Below are 14422 nucleotides of genomic sequence, written 5' to 3'. Positions count from 1 at the left end.
ATATATATGGAATAATTTGTAGAGTCATACCGAAAATAACTTTTAATTTACACTAGCTTTTAGGATTGTATCTGAAAATGGTTTTTCGAAATATTTCCACTCATTTTTACCAAAAGCGTTTTTATAAGATTTTTTTATATTTTTTTAGCAAAAAAATATATTTAAATTATATATCAAATAAACCCTTGTTAATAGAGATGAATGAGAAACAAAGAATTCATTTGGAAAGAGTTATGTCTTGAATTTTGATGGGGCATTTAATAATACAACTTAGGAATTGGCCCACTACAAAGGCATTAGGAATTGATGGTACTTAAGATTAGTAGGCCTAAGAATATCTTATCATTGTTAAGGAACCAGGTTAGCCCATGATGTGAGTTAGGCTCAATTGTTTTTATCATCTATTTTTCTTAAGAGTGGAATTATTGGCACTCCACTGATGGCCAAAGACACCCCATTTCTTAAGATATTCCATTTCAAAGTTTTAAATTATTTTTTTTATGGCATCCCATAAATTCCATTAATGTCCTTCATTCCATTTTTTATATTTTAAAAGAGTTAGCATTTCAGTCCTTCGCTTATGCTATATATCCTTCACTAGCGTTATTCCTAAAATAAAATTGTAGATAATTAAATTGAAAGTTAAAAAAAATTCTCACAAATGATCCCAAAAACATTATACAGTCAAACAACACAAAAAATATATAGATTAAATTAGCTACCAATACTTTGAAGAAAAAATAACAATAAATGTATATGTGAAGAAATTAAAAACTTACAAATTTGTATTGAAGAAAAAATAACAATAAATTTTTATGTGAAACAATTAAAACTAAAAAAAAAAAAAAATTATTGCTTGTAACCTAATATGTATATCCCATTGCAAATTTTCTTCCTCTATTAAACTATCTTTCTATCGTAAAAATGATTTAAAATTTTAAATAGTATAAAAAATTAGGGTTTAACTCCCTTGCATGCCTCATTGTGAGCTCATGCGCACGCCTCATTGCGCTCCCCACGTCGCACATCCCACCCTACTGCCCACTACTGTAACGCCCCACTTGAGGTACGCAGCTAATGTTTCTTCTTTTGCTCTTTTTTGAGTCGGTTTATTAGTATTATTGTTTGGTTGGCCTTTGATTGAGTGATATGTTGAACACTTGCCTTGAAATTGGTTGAAAATAGAAGAAGTTTAGTGTTCCAGGCTTTGCCGGGGCGAAGAAGAATCTTCGCCGTGGCGAAGAGGTGTTGAAACCCACGGGGAAGCTGCTAGACAGCTTCGCCGCGGTGACAGAAGCTTCTTCGCCGCGGCGACGTGCTGACCAAAATGCTTGTTAAGTTTTAGATATTTTCTTCCTTAAGGACTTTGACGTGACTGCGGTCCCATGGGATGACGTGGCCAGATCAGAAGGGGTACTGTAACCTGTTATGTTAATTGTTAGGTACAGTTGAAGTAGTGGATCAAATTGAAAATATGAAGATGGTCCCACTCAAACTGAAACTTGGACTGAGATGTCTGATTATTGATGGAAGCTTAGCTTAAATAAAGCCTTTCTCTTTCCCTATATTTCTTTGTCTTTTGGTTTGCAGTTGTAGGGAGAGGACAATTCCATAGAGTTTAGAGAAAGATCTACTCGAATGGATATGAAGATACACAAAGTTCAGGTCATTCTCAAACCAACCTTTTTTCTTTTTTTTTGTTAAAGAAAAAACTTAATGGTGTTTTTGGCTTGTGGGGTTGTCTAATTTTTGGGTTCATTCTTTCTTGAAATGGGTTGAACAAATAGAGTTGCGTTTTGTGTTTTATGTTCGTGTTTGATCTGGGTGTGTGCATTGTTATAATTGTTATTTTCTTGAGATGAGAATGTCCAATTTGGAGTTTCTCTTTAGTTGATAAAGTGTGTTTTTTTTTTTTCTTCTTATTTTTTCTCCTTTTTTGGTTCTCTAAAGTTGATTGTGAGGAGAATTCATGATTTTTTTTTTGTAATGATTGAATACGTTGTTAGTTTGGTGGTTTCTTGTTTATAAGTTGTGTGTTTGAATGGGTATTTTGTGGTTCGATGAATTGCAGACTGGCATAATTCTCCAAGTAAGCTGAGGATGAAGCTGATGGGGCCTCATCACAATAGAAAGAAGGATGGATCAAACAGTAACTCTGCAAGACTTCTCCTTCCAAGCTTGAGGATTCTGAGTTCGTCAGAAACCAGCTTATTGCCGCCAAGAATGGAGATTTTGATGATGAAGGTTTATTTCTTATCTTGCTTAGAATAAACCCATTTTAGCTTTCATTTCGCAACTGAGTTTGTGTTGGTGAATTTGTTATATCTTTAAACTTATTGTAAAATAAACAAAAAAGCTTCTTCTAACTTAGCTATATTATATAGAGTTATTTGTGGTTGTTGTATGAGCTTAAGGGTTGGTGGGATTTAGTGCACTAAAATAAGCAATTGAATCAACCCGTATATGTTTCGTCTTGCCCTGCAGTTGCAGCTCCAAGCTTACAAGTCGCCAGTGAGGTAGTTTTGGACCACAACCTAGGTGATCAGCTTCTGCCAGCCAAGGGAAAACACTGATGTTGGTCCAGTCAAAATGCAGCAATTCTCAAGGGTGATAGTGGTAATTCGAGTGCAATTCACCCAATGAGAATGCTTGAAGATAAATCTAGATTATGACAGTAATGCTAGTTCATCTAGCTTTGAGTTTCATAAAGGGGAGAGATCAGGACACAACCCCATTGCGAGATCATTTTCGAGACCTATGCCATCTAAGTGGAATGATGCTGAGAAATGGATAATGAATAGGCAAATTTTGCAAGCTAACTATTCTAAGAAGAATACTTTCCACAACCAAGCTTATAGGTTACCAGTGACGAACATTGTAAGAGTTGCTCCGAATATGCAACTTATGAATAACCATCAATTCAGGGCAGCTGACACGAAGCGTGTAGATTTTTGTCAACCTGCATCACAAATTGCTTTTGAGAAGTTCGCTTTTGTTCCCCCTGGACGCATCAAGGATTCAGAGGTAATGCATTGATTGATACGTGTCTCAAAGTAAGGATTTGACGGAAGTGTCAGGGCGAGTTATCTTCTGCAAAAGGTGCAGCAGAAGAGCATCAGGTAAAAGAGTTGACTTCATTTTCATTAGTTTGTTCTAGAACCCAAAATCAGGAACTTGTTGTTTTAGTAGTTTTTGGATAAAATTAAGAGACCTATTCCGATATGCATATGTTTTGTTTAATTTCAAATTTGAAATGCACTTTATCTCTATGCTTTGTTAAAATTTGTCAAGAAAGGCTACATTTACTATCTAATAGCTTTACATCTAAACTGATGATAGTTTCTCTGTCAATGTGTTTGGATAATGTACTTGTACATGATAACATTTACGGGTAGCATAACTCAAGGGAGAGAATCAAGTAACCGAAACCCCACCATAAGGCTCTGTCTATTGTCCAATGGATGATATAGTTTGGAACGGGTGGCCTGTATGACGATCTCGATTAACTTTTTTTATTTTAGTTCTTTTCATTCTTTTGGTGGGGCGTGGTGAGATTGGTTCTACATACCTTTGTTCACCTTTTTCTGTTTTAAATTCTCCCAGAGACCAACAAGGATTGGTCTAATGTTGCCATGAAAATTTAGCATTATATCAATGAATATTTTCATGATATTTGATTTTTTCCTATATGAGCGTCAACTAATTGTGTTCTAATCATTTCAAAAACTCTCTGCTTCTGATAGATATAATTTAACCATATAGGGAGAATTAAGTTATCAATTTCAATTTTCTTTGTTATTGAAGTCTAACAAAATATTGTGTGCTTTAAGAAGTCAAATTATATTTCTTCTACAAATTGCCATTCCCAATACCATGCACCATAAGTTTTCTTGTGAGTCTTATTTTCTATAATTGTGCAAGTTCTGTCATTAATTTTGTGAACTTATGATTTAAATGTGCAGTTGTCCTGCCATAAGATCATGTGTAGAGAGATATGGGAACAGAAATGACTCCCATGACAAGTCAAGAGCCTTCAAGGACTGCGACCCCTGTAGGGGCGACAACTCCACTCCGTAGCCCGACTTCTTCAATTCCATCTACTCCTAGGGGATAGCACGGTATCCACACCTGTGGAGCACAACACAGATGATGAATCACGACGCCCCATGGAAAATGGCAAAAGAGATTGTTCTGAGCAAGAAAATTAAGGAAAGAACAAGAAGAGGATTGTTGCTCTTGGTGTCCAGCTTGGAAAGATGATATTGCTGCTTGGGCTAGTCAAGATGAGCAGGAAAAGAATACTTCTTCAGTCAAAACAACTGATATGGAGGAGCTCGAGCGAATTGAATTTGAAAAACGTGCAGCCGCATGGGAAGAAGTTGAAAAATCTAAGCACACAGCAGGTTCACTGTTCTCAGCTTAATTAATAAATTCAAAGCAGTAGTACTTTCAAGTGACCAGCATCTAGATTTATTTTCTCTTGTAATTCCCACTTCAATTTGACAGAAGCATTTTTTTTTTCTTTCTGCAGATTTAAACGTGAAGAAATCAAAATCCAAGCATGGGAAAGCCAGCAGAAAGCAAAACTAGAAGCAGAGATGCAAAGAATAGAGGTTAGCTAAAATCTTTTCAACTCGCCGTGTCAGGTCAGAGGAGAACTTTATTGGCTATAATTATATGGTAATGTGAAAGGTCAAATTATTTTGTGGTTGAAAACTGTCCAGAGAGGTAAAGAGAGATATAAGGACTGAAATGGTAACTGAAAATCCGCTATGGTTACTGTTAGACCTAGCAATATCACTCAATCTATGTGCCAACTAGATCTCTCACCTAATTTTTGACCTATAAGTCAAGTTTTCGCCTAGTAAATAAGTCAAGTTTTTGCCTAGTAAATATTGACATCTTGCTTCTAATGAAAATTTGATACACTGAGCAATTATTAGTGGCTGTAAGATTCTTAACTAATGCAACAATTTACAGGCCGAAGTTGAACAAATGCGAGCTCAAGCTCAAGCAAAGATGGTGAAAAAGATAGCAATGGCACGACAAAGATCAGAAGAGAAAAGGGCAGCAGCTGAAGCGAGAAAAAATAGAGATGCAGAAAAAACAGCAGCGCAAGCAGATATATTCGACAAACAGGACGGATGCCATCAACGCATTTCACATGTTGTGGTTGGTTGTGATAAAACTGGAACAATGAATAGAAGAAAAGTGCTCATACATTCATGGAGCTTATGTCCAAGAAGTGGTTGTCATGTATTCTACAAAATTACCTGAGTTTGCATTGTTGATCTTTGATAAAGAAATATATAAAGGGTTGTGCTAAAAATCTTAATCTTCTTATCTTTTAATTTAATGAAAAAACCACATAGAAAAATACCCTAATGCTTTGATTTCATTGGTAGCTTGTTTTGAATTAATTATGAAAGGAGGAGCTCATTTAACGATTCACTCTAATTCTCGCTTGTAATTAAATGGCTGATCTCATTTGTTAGAACATGAACTTCTTGAGAAAGAAAATCCAAGTAAATGGAATTTAGTTTAAATTTAGGGCCTGATTGATTTATTTGTTCATGATCCAAAAATAATTTTTAAAAACTAAAATACGATTTAAATTGATTGTATTTTAAAATTTTTAATTTAAAAACTGTTGTAAGTTTTTAAATTGCGTTTATATTAAAAATAACTTTAGAGTTTTGTTGATATTTTTTATACGGATTAAATGACACAAAATTTAGCATTTCAATATGTTGTGCCTAATTTCTTGGTGGTCATATTTATGACATGCATCCTCAAGGTGTGTCAAATGCTGATAGTGTGGATCCTCCCACATGTCATCTCATCGGCACTTAACTCCTCCCACAAGGTAATTGATTGTTGATAGTATGAGTTTAGCTACCATTCGCATTGCCCGGCTTGTCACCATGGAGATTAATGACTCAAATCCTAATTAAGGGGATTATGCGTGCAAACAATCCTGTAATACCTATCCTTAACTATTGTCAGATGAGACAAGTATAAAAAGAGCTCACGGCCTTCGTTCCAAGAAATTTCTGTATTAGTAAAGTCTAAGGGAAAAATACACTAATTTGTTTTAGAGAGTGTTTAAAGAGAATGGGTTGCAAGAGCTGAATGCCCTTTATGTTACCTCACGAACTTTCTTTTGTAATCTCATTCGATCCTGTAACATTCCCCAATAATAATATAATAATAGATGTATGTTTGGTTTCTATACCGTCGAATCATTATAATTTTTTTTTTTTTGTTCTTTACTTTATTACGTCATTTTTAACAATCTTGTTACTTATCAGTAACTATGTGTATATTTTACCAAGTGCCTTTCGATTGCATCAACCAAATATATTAAAAATTGTGTTCTTTTAATATTATTAAATTGTCTTTTAACGCACACCATAAGACAATTCTTGTTAAATTTTAGGAAAGATTAAAAACAATAAAAAAGATAAAATTATAAAGAAAAATGCTATCCTTACAAAGGCCCATATAAAGAAGGTTACAAAATGATATCATTATGAAAGAAAACAAAGAAAAAAAAAAAAAAAAACATGAAAATTAATGAAAGAGTTTGTTATATATTTATATACCTTTTTGTATGTGACTTTACTAGCATGTAAAAGGAAAGGACGGGAGTGTTAAAAAATGTCCAAACTCATCACGCGCCTAACAGGTTTTGAAACTCCCTTCACAAATCTTTTTTATATTTAATTCTGGTAATTTGGAGAAATAAGTCAAAAGATTTACGGGATTAAATATTTAAATGTAATAAAACTGGTTTACAATAATTAAAGTGAAAAATAAATTTGATAAGACTACACTAATCCAATATTATTAATAATAATATTCGTGATTGATTGATTGATTGAGGATGAGATGACCCATTTTACTTCAAGAGGAGATAAAATCAGTTTCCACTTTTTCATCATTGCCACTGTTCCAAACTCTGGCTTTAATCATCATTCATTCTCTCCCCCCTCCCCCCAAAAAAAAACAAATAAAAAATATCGGCAATTCATCGGGTTGGAATGTTGAAAACATCGCCGACCACCAATTACGTAGAGTACCCCACCAAGATTTCGCCAAGGNAGACTGACGGGTTGGGTGCTAACAAGGAATTCAGGTTGACTTTTGGAAAGGACATGACTAACGGGGCTAAGCTAAAGGTTAATGAAAGCCCTAGTGCTGGAGGAAGAGTGGTGAGCCATTTGGAGAATAATAGACAGATTTTCGGCTACTAAACGCAAATCGTGGGCTCTCAGTTTGAAGGTGGTTCAAAAGGGTAACATCACAGTTGGGCACATGTGACTACAGACAGGCCACCAAAGGAAAAATATAAGACAAAGTATCATGAGCCGATTGTTGATTCCAATGGGATGACAATGATTAGTCCCCCTCTCTCGCTAGCTATAAGGGGTAGAAGGAATTTGGAGATTTGCTTGGTTGGGTCGTTCATAGAGAAGAAACCCCTACTCCATGCAATATAATATTTGGCAATGAAAATGTGGAAGAAATATGGAGTTAAGGAGGTTATGATGAATGACAAAGGGTTCTTCTTTTTTAAATTCAGGATCGAGGCAACTATGTTGCAATGCTTGGAGGATGGGTCTTGGCTATTCTAGAAAGGCCTATTTTTACTATAAAAATGGCAGTCATAGATGGAGCTTAACAACGAGTCACCTTGATTCATGCCATTGTAGGTGAAGTTTTATGATGTTTCGTTGGAATTTTGGAGTCTTGATTGTTAGAGTAGATACCCTAGAGCCAATCAATTATTGTAGAATTGACTCTTTATAATAGTGTTTATTAATCAATAAAAGGTGTTTTCTACTATATCATGTAAATCATAATTGTATGTATTGATATATGTCTTTAGGATGGTAGAACTATGACAAGGGCATCTAGTGTTTCAAATCTCGATAGTGAGAACCCTATGATCACATATGGTGGCTCTTCTAGAAATGTCCATAGCCCTAGTATTATTCTGACCAAGGACATAGATAATACGGTAAGGCTATCATAGTGTTGAATGACCTTGTCGAAAGATAATGACTGATCTCACTTGTCAAGGTTGTTTGCCGACAACCTGGTGCTACACATGGGTGCTTGCTGTAGGCAAGTTCACTAGACAGACCCACCAAAAGATTCCATATGGATGATAACCCCAGTGTCTATGGAATAAATCCTCTAACGAATGGTGTTGCATGTGATCCTTAGACTTGAGATCATCGAAGCGCCTTGTGCATAAATTGGTGTAGTTTGACACTAGCCCAACATAGTTTCTTTTAGAGCTATCAATACGGTAGTGATTGGCTACATCAAGGAGTGTATCAAGACTATGGTTGATTGACAAAGGATTCATCACTCCCGAGTATCGGAGAAGTTATCTCACGACGCAGTTCAGTAAATGGCAATGACACTAAAGCTCTGGCCATAGTGGGATTGAGTTGTTGCTCAATTTAATTTATTATTCCGGTTATTGGTCCATGTTAGGAAACGACCTATTAACGCAGTGGAAAACAAAACAATAATTTCTAGGATCGTTCCCATTGAGCCAAGATCAAAGGTATAAATTTTACAGTTTATAAAATACAAGAATCTGCAGAAAATAAATCTGGATTTAGAAACCATACCCACGTTGGAGGCTCATTCAATTTTGTCTCTGATCGTGTTTTGCTATCGATCCAAGTGTAGGATCGAACCCACGAAGTCCACACGAAGACAATCACAAGAAACTAAGGAGGGATTTGCTAGATCATCCTTAGCCTTAAGATTAAAGAAGAAAATCAAATGAATTGATTTTGGGCAAAATGCATCTGCCGTGGGAGAGTGTTTAAGGGACTGCTGTGTTTGTTCTTTTTCAAAGAAAATGAACTAATGAAAAAAAATCTCTTATCTTTTACAAATAATCATTTTCTTTTATAGTAAAACTTTAATGCCCTATTCTCATATGGAATAGCCTTGGGCTCCAACCCAAACACCCCATATTACCAAACACTCCCAAATTAGATATTTTATTTATTTCATCATTATCTCAATTAAACTCAATTAATATATATTTAATCTATATATTAACATTTAACAATAATGATGATTTAATTAAATATATGCGAACACATATTTAAACGTAATTTCACTTATTTAATTTTTCTAATAAATTAAATAAAGGCTACGACCTCAGCAAATTTAATTGCACTGTGAAATTACCAAAATACTCTTTCACCTTAAAAAGATGAAAACGCCTTTCCTTCTTCTTTGATCTTAAATTATCTTCTATGTGTGTGACCCATAGACTCCTTATCATACCGGTAGTGTATAGTATCGCGATTAACACCCATTAATCGTCTCACAAATACACAGATCGAGATTGGCCCCTTGCAAGGCATCATGGCCACCCGATAGATTCGGATTCAGTAAAATAGCTACCTGTCAACGATATAGTTATCGTACAATTCGATCATTTCATCATTCGTTATCTCGACGAGACGAAGGCATAGAAATAGTGTCAACCTTCGGTTACTCTCGATATTATGTATTTAGTTTCTGGACCAATGTCCTGTATTATAATTCGGATAAAGCAACAACTCAATCCCACTGTGGCCACAGTTTTAGTGTCATTGCCATATACTGAATTACGCCGTGAGATAACTTCTCCCGTACCTGGGAGTGATGAATCCTTTGTCAATCCACCATAGTCTTGATACACTCCTTGATGCAACCAATCACCACCGTATTGGTAGTTCTGAATAGAACTATGTTAGGCTAGTGTCAAACTGCACCAATCGGTGCACAAGCCGCTCTGGTGATCTCAAGTCTAAGGATCACATGTACCACCATTCGTTAAAAGATTTGTTTCATAGACACTGAGGTTACCATCCATATGGAATTCTCTGGTGGGTCAGTCTAGTGAACCTGCCGCAGTGTAACCACTTACAGCAAGCACCTATCTGTTGCACCAGGTTGTCACCAAACAACCTTGACAAGTGAGATCAGTCACTGCCTTTCGACAGGGTCATTCAACACTATGATAGCCTTACCATATTGTCTGTGCCATTACTTCATAATAATACTGGGGCTATGGATGTTTCTAGAATGGGCACCATATGTGGTCATAGGGTTCTCACTATCAAGATTTGAAACACTTGACACCCTCATCATGGTTCTACCATTCTAAGGACATATATAAATACATATTGCAATAATAATGATTTACGCGATATAGAATAAAATTGCCTTTTATTGATTAATGAACATTATTACAAAGAGTCAATTCTACAATAATTGATTGGCTCTAGGGCACCTACTCTAACAGTCCAGTAACTAAATACGAAGATATCGAGAATAACTAAGGTTGACACTATTTCTGTACCTCAGCCTCGATGAGATAATAAATAATGAAAGGATTTGATTGCAAAGTAACCATATCGTTGATAAGTAGCTATTTCGCTAAATCCGAATCTATCGAGTGGCCATGATGCCTTGCTAGAGGCCAATCTTGGTCTGTGTGTAGTGAGACGATTGATTGGTGTCAATTGTGATACTACTAACTATCGATATGATAAGGAGTATACGAGTCACACACTTAGAAGATAGTTTAAGGATGGTGAATTTTTGGAAGGGTATATTCGTCTTCTAGATGAATGAGCATATTAGTAATTTTGCTGTGTAATTAAATTTATTGATGTTATAGCCTATGTCCAAACATTACGTAGAATTGCTATTAACCCAATTTAATTCTTGGCCATGGAGAGCCTTTTTGAAGAGAAATTTTTCTCTTCGTTTCTCTACACTCATTCTTCCAAATACTTGATTCCTTAAAGCCAAGAATTATTTCTAGCAAAATTCTTGGTCATTGGCATACTGTCTTCATGTGGATGACGTAAGTTCGATTCTATTCTCGAATCAGTAGTGAATCACATTTAGAGACATTGACGGAGCCTCCAATCTCAGGTATAATCGAATCCTTGTATGGATTTATGTTATTTCAATTTAAGCATGTGTAAAATATATACACATCAAACCTTGATCTTGGCAAAATTAGTGTGATCGATGGGCGAAATTAATTGTTTTTCCATTGCCAACGTTCATCGATTGCTTATAGTTGTATCAGAGCCTAGGGTTTTGATTATATATATTTTAACTATATTGTTTTGATTGATTGCCTAAATAGATTGTTAGAAAATGCATCTTTAGGCTTTTCAATTTGTTAAAATTACTTAAATTGATTAATATATAAATTGGGTTTGTTGACGAATTCGCATTGGATCGATTTTGTATTATGCGTGCATGAATAGTATTCTAGAATTGTGATTTGTGTCGTGGCAAAGTCCTTCTACACCATGGCATTGAGCTTCGTAAGCCTGGAATACGTAAACACGCCTCGGTAAAATTAAACTTTGCCACGACATGATCGCGGGATATGTTAAGCCACTAAAACGTGCAAATAGGCCGTGGCAAAATAAAATTTTGGTACAGCATGATTACGTTACGTGATCGCGTAATTATGTGATTTGAGCCGCAGCGAAATAAAATTTTGCCACAGCGTGAAAGCATTGTAAAATCGCACAATGAGCAATTTAGGCCGCGACGTAATAAAACTACCCATGGCATGAAAACGATGAAGTAGCACATCAAATCATAAAATTGCGTGATCTCGTCCTAGCGTAATAAAACTACGCCATGGCGTGAATGCGTCGTTAGAGCACGAGTTGCTGGATTTGCGCCACAGCGAAATAAAACTTCGTCGTGGCGCATATTCGTTCCTGAGTCATAATAAAACTATGCCGTGATGTGAATGCAGCTGTAGCACTTTTGCAATGCTGGACCAATGCGTAATTATGCAAATTCAAGAAGGTAATTTTATAAACCAACCCACCCAATTCAAAATCGATTGTTTTGAATGTATGCGATAATTCTTATTTGAAAAGCATGGTGCCCGGTACATGAGCCTTAGACCTATGGTGAATGTTTTATATATATTTTTGGGTACGTATGATTGTAAATATTTTAAATAGGGCTTGTGTGCCCTGTCTTTCTCCTCCCTTCTTGATGTACATTCTCTTCTCATCTTATTTCCCTCGAATGTAACTCGAGGTTTCTAAATTTATTGATGTAAAATTAGTGTAGAATTAATTTCACTGTAAATTTAGTATGATGTAATTTGCAATGTACTTGAAGATGGAGCAAAGACGAAGCGATCATACTTGAAGACTCAAGATATTTATTACAAGATCCCTAGGTGACCCACCGATTCCTCTAGGCTCAAGGAAATCGGTTTTAGTTTGGTCATGTATCGGCACGTTGATGCGTGTCGAGCGCAACCAAAAATTAAATTACTCTACTCACAACTTGTAATCACAGTAAGTACAGGTCGATCCATAGAGACTAGTTAATCAGATTACCCAACTTAATATCACAATGAATTAATGAAATAAAAAGAGGGAAATTTTACTTTGAAAATTAATTGACACAAGAGTAATTACTAATAATAGGAATTAAGTAAAGAGAATTTAATAAAAAATGATTTCGACTCAAGGAAAATTACCCACAGTTGCAAACTGATCACTAACTTCTAATATATGTTATTCTTTAATTGGATATTTAACCAAAGATTATCAAGAAGCTAGATAATCTTTATCTTCCCTAAGTTCATTAATCTGAGCCCAGCACACAAATTAATTCTTATCAGTAAACCACTTGGTATTACGCAATCCTTATGAATTTACTGATAGCATTACGAATTTGGAAGTAGTTAAAGATGAATAACAATCGAACAAGCGTCAGATTATTTAATTCATTCCATGTTTCTTTTAAACAATCGACAAAAGCTTGGATCACAATTATTGTGCTTAATTACTACTCTAACTGAATATTATAACAATTACGGATTACAAATTCAGTTTAGCAATCAATCACACAATCAATCAATTAATAGGCTTCTTTAATCAATTAAATCATGAAACCATAATAAATAAAACAAAAAACACAGATATACGAATAGAAGAATACCTAAGATTAAGAACAAAGTCTCACAATTATGCTAATCGGATTGTTGTTTCCTTGAATCGAATTAAAGAATTTAGCACGACATGATGAGGTGAAAGGCACAAAGAAACGGAAAAATAAAATTGCGTTCTATCTCCCACCTCCAAAACCCTGGCCACCTAAAAATTCTATTTTTATCTCAAAGAAATGTATACAAGCTTCCCTTTAAAAGCCAACTCCTAAAATTAAGGCAAATAACTAAACCCTTTTAGGAAAATACTTATTTCTCTGTCTTCAAACCTGCCCTTAATTTGTGCAAGTGAAATTCTAGCTCATATACACGAATTTCCAGCCCTCCAGACATGTATTGAACTCCCTCTTGAAGTTGGACCAAGTCTTTATACGAACCATACAAAAATAATCCAAATCAACTAAGGATTAAAGCTTCTAGGCTGAAGCTGTAACTTCCAGGCAAGTTTTGGATAGGACAACAAGCTTTATGGACTTCGGCCCCTTCATAATAATTGCAGTTCAGGATGTGTATTCAATTTAGGCTTTTGAATCGTCTTATTGAGTTATGGAAGCTAAAGTTATGCCTTTTTAAAGCTCTAGTGGTCGAACAGAAATCCTACTCTAATTAGGATTCGATTTCAGTTTTCAGCTCTGACTTTACACCAATAATTGGAGGCCTAAACAAAGTCATCTCTGGATGTGCCATCCCAACTTGGAAAGCTTAACATGTCTACTTTAACTTTAGTTCACCAAAGCAAAGGGTACACTTCTACTTGTGGGAGGTTAAATTTTATTGGAGTTTTCCTAAATGGTGATCGGTCGACTTAAATTATATGTTTTGCTTGTTCACCAAAGCGAAGGTTGATAAGCATATCATAGGCATAGTAGAGAAGTACACTTTTTGTGTGTACGTGGCGACATGTAGTGTCCACTCTACTGATACTGAGAATCACACTTGAGGACAATGGCTTCAGCTATTGAATTGTGTGATTGGTTTGTTGGCTTGTTTTACATTTGAGGTTGGTAGTAGGAGCTATCAACTGGTGTGGATTAAGTTTGTTGGCCTACCTAATCAACCCATTTTGGCTTGTTCACCAAAGTAAAGGTTTGAAATTGGCTAGATGGGATCTCAGTCCACTTGGAAAGCCAACATGCTTCTTGAGTTAATAGTGAGGGCTGTTGGCTTGAGGAAATTAGTGGGAGCGATTATTGAATAAAAGGCCTTATTAAATAATAATAATAAACATTGTAATAACGTTTGCTTATTCTATACTTGTAGATTCACTTAAAAATGAGCAATATGATCCCATTATCACTGCGACAAATCATTGAACTGGGAAACAAATGGAATGGTGAGAATTTCGTTGACTGGTATAGAAGTATAAACAATATACTTCAGTCAAGTGATAGA

General features: G+C 35.4%; 1 pseudogene; it reads left to right on the top strand.

Annotated features, from left to right (window-relative positions):
• The first annotated feature begins 1638 nt into the window (after positions 1–1638).
• On the top strand, positions 1639–5183 carry LOC116132654 (annotated as a pseudogene).
• The last annotated feature ends 9239 nt before the right edge of the window (positions 5184–14422 follow it).

The sequence above is a fragment of the Pistacia vera genome, unplaced genomic scaffold (assembly GCF_008641045.1).
Source record: "Pistacia vera cultivar Batoury unplaced genomic scaffold, PisVer_v2 Contig259, whole genome shotgun sequence".
Classification (NCBI taxonomy): domain Eukaryota; kingdom Viridiplantae; phylum Streptophyta; class Magnoliopsida; order Sapindales; family Anacardiaceae; genus Pistacia; species Pistacia vera.
Note: the sequence above shows the minus strand (reverse complement) of the source record. Positions and strands in the feature narration are given on the sequence as shown.